We start from the raw sequence: 6,954 nt of genomic DNA on the forward strand, positions 1-6,954 counted from the left end.
GTTTATGTGAAAGTTTGAACGGCTTGCGTATGATTGATGTAAATACTGAGTGGAATAAGAAAAAAAAACTCAGCAATCGCAGAAAAAGAAGACTGACTCCGCGAGTCTCGTCTCAGATTGGGACCAACGCCAGTACGGCCCTAATTATGTATACTGGGAGCGCACTACTAAGGAGAAGTAACGGTTATACAGTCGACTCTCCATAACTCAATATTCAAGGGACCATCGACTTATAGAATTATCGAGTTAAAGAATATACCAACACAAAAAATCACAAAATCGAAGGAACAAATGTCTGTATTTCCAATATATATCGAGTTGTGGAGAGTCAACTGTATGTACTGGATAAAATGTTTTGAGGCTGAGCGGCGATATTCTACTCTCTTAGTAGGATCTGGTGACACTGGCTCGAAACGGCGAGTGGGTTAATGGCGCATGCTGCCCCCGGTCCGTGAAACCGTGGCAGGCCTTAGAGTACGTTCCAAAACCAACTAGGCTGGAGTAGGCTCAGATGCCATTACCTGATTTGCGCCGATCCGGCTCTGAACATAGTACCCCATGAAGGGCTATGTCAAGTCCAGCATGGCCTCCCTGCTTGCATAGATAACCATGGGATCGCAGCGAAGATAGATAGCATAGGCTCTTAGGGGGACCCATAAGAGATGGTCCATCAAAGCAAACAACAAGCGGAATGTGAAGGAGAGCCTTCTGGACCCATCAGTAACCAGCTAAGGTTCCCGCCAAGAAAGGAGGCGATCAACATCAACTTAAGTGAGAACAGTTTGGGCGAAAGCCCAGACACTATGGCGACGACAGGCACTGGCCGCTCCAGTGCAACATGTGAGGTGACCGATGGCCCAGGACTAATCGAGACCATGAATCGCAATAGGGAGTACCTCCCGAAAATGCAGGTGGCTGTCTTGCAACTCGAGTATGTTAAGAGCAAAAGCAATATCAGCAAAGACTTGAAAACAAGTCTACTGAAATTGCGACAATCATTCCTAGTTGCAAAGCAGGACTTCGAGAAAGCCAAGGAACAACTTGGCAAGGTAGAAGGCAAAAGAGACACTAAATCGTGTTCCGAAGTGTTTTCCTTCACAGGCAACGCGAAAATATCTGATGATATTATTCGATTCGCGATGCGAAAGAGGGGACCTTCCGGGGATGAATACGTGGCGAAAAGACGTGGTTGCTAAGCATACGCGGCCGTCCTTCAGAGTAGAAAAGCTGACACGAGCCAAGCTCCGCGATCAAAAGGACAAGGCAACAGTGAAGAGGCCAACACCACGTCTACGGCCAAGAAAGCCACGGGATAGCCCGTACCAGGCAGTGCATTCATAGGAACCACGGGCGCAAGGCAAACGGAAACCCGTGCATATGAGTTAGAAACAAGAAGCAACAGAGGAAACCGAAAATGTAGCCCATGGAGAATGCTAAACCGAAAACAGCGAAACGTAGGAATTTAGGCGAGGCCCTCGTTATCAAAACAGAGGAAGTGAGTTACGCCGAGGTTCTGAAGCCGATGCGAAGCTTGGAGAAGTTATCGTCATAGGGCGCAGATGTGCGGAGCATAAGGCGGCTGCCCCCAAAGAGCAGTGTGACATCAACGTAGCCAGTAAGACCATCCACCTTAGAAAGGCACGCAGGTGGCGGCGATCAGGCTGTCGGTCGCAGAGGCCAATAGAGCGAAGAACTTGGGCATACTCAAGGTAGGCTGGTCGGTAAACCGGCTGAGCATACGACAGCCTCCGGAAGTTTGTTTCAAGTGTTTCGGGAAGGGCCATAAGTTGGGGAATCGCAACGGTCCCGACAGAAGTAAGATGTGCAGAAAATGTGGCACCGAAGACCATAGGGCAAGGGATTGTAAACAAATCGTTAAGTGCCTAATATGTGACGACAGAGCAGACAACGGACACTTAACGGGCGGACCCAAATGTCCGGGCACAAGCAGAGTATCAAAGCAGCCAAAACGGAAGTAACCCAGTTAAATTTAAACCACTGTAATGCAGCCCAGCAGCTACTTTGGCAGTCAGTCTCGAAAACCAAGACTGACGTGGTGTTACTATCGAACCCATACCGCATACCAGGCAACACCGGGAACTGGGTGGCGGATAGGTCTCAACAGCTAGCAGCTATGGGGACGACAGGACGATACCCAATCCAAGAAGTAGTCTCTATCTCAAATGACGGTTTTGCGATAGCAAAAATCAACGGCTCGTTCTATTGCAGTTGTTACGCGCCCCCAAGTTGGTCGATTGAGGAATTTTCCCACATGAACGACAGGATGATAGCCGAACTAGCTAATCGGCAGCCAGTAGTGATAGCTGGCGACTTTAATGCATGGGCAGTGGAATGGGGTAGCCGCTGCACCAATCAAAGAGTGAGTACCTTCTGCACAAATGGTGCAGAATCGATTATCGACGTGATCTTTTATAGTCCTAACCTTTTAGGTACCATGAACTGGCGCGTTGATAACGGTCATACTCATAGCGATCATCAATCGATTCGCTATAGTATAATACCAGGCGGGCGGAAGGCAGCGCGATGTAACTCGACCCAAGCCCGAGGTTATAAAACAGCGTGCTTCGACGGCGAACTATTCACTGAAACCCTGAGGCGCGAACGGAACACTCTGGACCTAAACGGTGAAGAGCTACTTGCTGTGATATCACGAGCGTGTGATGCTTCAATGCCGAGAAAAGCCCCTCCTAGAGAGAACAGGCCGACGGTGTACTAGTGGTGCGAATCAATTGCAAATCTTCGAGCAATCTGCCTTTGGGCTAGACGAAGAATGCAACGCGCACGCACAGACGCTCAAAGAGAAGAACGCGGTGCAGCATTCAGAGAGGCAAAGTTGGCTCTCAAAAAAGAAATCAAGAGTCGAAAACGGGCATGCTGTGATATTCTATGCCAGAGTGCCAATTCGGGTCCGTGGGGTGACGCCTACGGAGTGGTAATGGCTAAGACCAAAGGTGCCATAGCGCCCCAAGAGAAGTCGCCCGAGCTTTTGCGATCCATAATCGATGCACTCTTCTCGCATCAGCTCATGGGCCCCAGCGCCCAGTGAATGCGAATCCCGACATGTTCAGAACCACGATGCAACGCTATCTATGCAGCGAGCAAAGAATCTTCCCGGATGTATGAAAGCGACAGAAATTGGTGCTACTACAAAAGGCGGGGAAATCACCAGGTGACCCGTCGGCGTATAGACCTATCTGCAGTGATGGAAAATGGCGAACGCTTCATCTGAACTGGAACAAAACCAAAACCAAACGCTCCCGAACGTCAGAGCGCTGGCTTACTCGCATCTGTCGACTCCCGAATAACTGAAGCTAAAAGTGATTCGCGAACGTGTTCGCAGCTGCTCAGAGTCATATTGTGCTTCTGGGAAAAAAGCTGCTTACCCTCCGAGATTTATGGTTTTCAAGGGCTTTTGACTACAAACTAGTAGTTTACTGTCGATATGATGGTTATACAATTAATTTGTCTATCAAAACCATAATAAATCACACCTTGCTCGGTTACTCGCGAGTAAACGCTCGCGAGCTTGTTGCTACTTCTTTTAACATGTTCTCCCGAGCAGACGGGTGCGGGCTTACTCACACCTAGCCAGATCCCGAGTCTGTGATGTTTGTTATGCGTTGGTATACACTCGTGAGCTGCTTCGTGATGCGAACTTTTCCAGCACTGCAATCGAGCATAAAAGGAGCGGTATTCGTTACTGCGCGGTTGTCACTCCTGATCTAAAGAATGCGTGCAACAGCGCAAGCTGGGAAGCGATAGCTCTCGTACTTCACCGCCTCAAGGTACCGGTGCAGTTGTGTAAGCTTTTCGAAAGCTATTTTGATGATATTTTGATGGTGTTAAGATTGTTAGCTTCGCCCACAACATCACTCCACTGTGTTTTATTTTCTCGATTTCATGCGCTTTTTGAATAGCGCCCAAACCGTTGATTTTAGCGATATAGTTTGTTCGGAGAAGTTTCTTGGTATATTAAAGCGCAACTTTTGACGAAAAAAGTTTTGTGATCAATCCACCTAGCAGTGAGATAGAAAAACTATTTTTTCAAAACATTTAGATAGACATATGGTGTCTTCGGCAAAGTTGTAGAATTGTCAATTTGAAACAACTTTGTCGAAGACACAATTTTTCTATCTCTTATACTTTTTGAGATATATGCCGTTGTATGTGAATGGCCCCTAAAAATCATATTTTTTATCATAACTTTTTTCCAAGATTTTTAACATTTTTTGTGTTTTCTACAAAGTTGTTTGTCATGAAAAAACCCGTGTTTTTGCTGAACATATCATCACCCTATCTTTTAAAATAACAAAGTTATTCATGAATTACTCTTTTTTCAAGGGGTAGTTTGGGCCTCTATAACTGGCTTCGGCGCAAAATGGCGCAGACAACTTTTACAAATCATGAAAGTACCATATCTCCCCTTTCGGCATTTGATAAAAACTTTTGTCTATAAGCGTCTTTGCATGGGTTTTTACTATCAAACAAATAAGCCTGATTAAAACGAACTCGACTGATAATTATTTTTTCTTAAGAGATAGAGAGGTGCGATGTTCAGCAAAAACACGCATTTTAAGATATTTAACAACTTTGTAGAAGACATGAAAAATGTTAAAAAAAGAGTAAATCATGAATAACTTTGTTATTTCAAAAGATAGGGTGATGATATATTCAGCAAAAACACGGGTTTTTTCATGACAAACAACTTTGTAGAAAACACAAAAAATGTTAAAAATCTTGGAAAAAAGTTATGATAAAAAATATGATTTTTAGGGGCCATTCACATACAACGGCATATATCTCAAAAAGTATAAGAGATAGAAAAATTGTGTCTTCGACAAAGTTGTTTCAAATTGACAATTCTACAACTTTGCCGAAGACACCATATGTCTATCTAAATGTTTTGAAAAAATAGTTTTTCTATCTCACTGCTAGGTGGATTGATCACAAAACTTTTTTCGTCAAAAGTTGCGCTTTAATATACCAAGAAACTTCTCCGAACAAACTATATCGCTAAAATCAACGGTTTGGGTGCTATTCAAAAAGCGCATGAAATCGAGAAAATAAAACACAGTGCACTCTAGTGGTCTATGGCGAATCGATGGAGGAAGTAGAGTTGACAGCAGCGCACTCTATCTCCATAGTTGAGGAATGGATGAAGTCTAGGAAACTAGGACTGGCCCGTCACAAGACTGAGGTGGTGGTGGTCAACAACCGCAAGTCCGAGCAACGGGCGCTTATCTCGGTAAGTGATTGCAACATAGAGTCCAAGCGATCCCTTAGGCAATCTGGTCAAAAGGGCTTGGAACGAGCAGAAACCTAAAGCGGTTGATAAGCACGTAGGATAATGTGTTTAAGAACAGCAAGCGCATACTGAACGGTATCTCAAGAGGCCGTGTGCATCATAGCCGGGATGACGCCCATCGGGCTCATCATCAAGGTAGATGTTCAATGCTTTAACCAAAGGGGTACCAGGGGAGTCCGTGACACGTGTAAAGAGGAGACGCTCAGAAGCTGGCAGCAGGTATGGGATAACTCCACTAAGGGTAGATGGACCCATCGACTAATACCAAATATGTCAGATTGGTATGGAAGAAACCTTGGGGAAGTGAACTTCCACCTGACGCAGTTTTTGTCAGGACATGGTTGCTATAGACAGTACCTGCATAGGTTCGGGCACTCAGAATCTCCTGCGTGTCCCAATTGTGCTGGTGTGGAGGAAACAGCGGAGCATGTCGTGTTCGATTGCACCCGAATCACTGTTGTGAGAGGTCGCATGCTCACTACATGCGGAGGGGACACGTCTCCCGACAATATAATAGAGAGAATGTGTGCGGATGCCGAGTGCTGGAAGGCAGTAACTACGGCTGTCACTCACATTATGTTAGAATTGCAGCGCCTATGGCGCGCCGACCAAGAGTTGGCTGCAGAGGATTAGCCCTGCCTAGGCTGGTCCCTTGTATCATTGTTTAAGTCGGCTAGGAGAAGCAGTTTGCCTAGGCTACTTCTGCTACACGTGTTGTGCTATATGCACTGGTCCCTCCCCGAAGAAATACCGTAAGGTGGTTCCGGGGAGATAAAGGTCTGAGTCCAAGGGTCATGTCGATGCACTGTTCATCACTTGAGCAATCCTAAAAGAATTGCTCAAGCACAGTGCATAGGCTGGTTTAAGCGGGTCGTCGTTGGCACGTCATCCCCGAATTCCCTGAGTTACGTTCTCAGGGGATCTGTGGAAGGGAGATTTACCCCTTCTTAAAAACAAAAAAAAAAATATTGGTACCCTACCCCATGGAATAATATTTCAAAGTCAAAATACACAATAAACTTTAGCGTACAGAATCTAGTATTTAGAACATCGATCGCACCCTGTAGCAGAGGCGCTCTCTCCGATCTTTCGTAGTGATAACGAGATTGAATGTGAAGTGATAAAGTGTACGTTCACCTATGTTCATCGAATCGATTGAGATTTATTATGGAAATATTACTTGATAATTTTTAGAACCACGTGCTGCTGAATCGCGGTCTTAGCATATGGCTCGTTGCCGAGCCAATTTAATCCTATCGTAGTTGAACTGGCCAAAAGATTCCTATTCGGTTAAACAACACTTCCTCCAAAGATGTTTGATAATTGCACCCACCTCATTACGGCTATCAATTTCTAATCTAATGTGTTTTGATTAGTTCGTTTCGCGTAGAATTTCACCGTGATGCAATACCGTACGAGCGTTGCAACAATCCTTCCAGGTCGCAAATAATTTAGATCTCATGATGTCATGCTAAGCCGGTGTTCCATCACATTATTATCAACGTAACCATCTCTAACTAGAAACCTGTCGGAAAACCGAATTATCAAAAGGGCACTTCCAAAGTTTTCGATTTTCAAAATCGTAGATTTGTCCCGAAAGATTATATCCTTTGCGGTACAAGGAAGAA

The sequence above is a fragment of the Aedes aegypti genome, chromosome 1, assembly GCF_002204515.2.
Source record: "Aedes aegypti strain LVP_AGWG chromosome 1, AaegL5.0 Primary Assembly, whole genome shotgun sequence".
Lineage (NCBI taxonomy): Eukaryota > Metazoa > Arthropoda > Insecta > Diptera > Culicidae > Aedes > Aedes aegypti.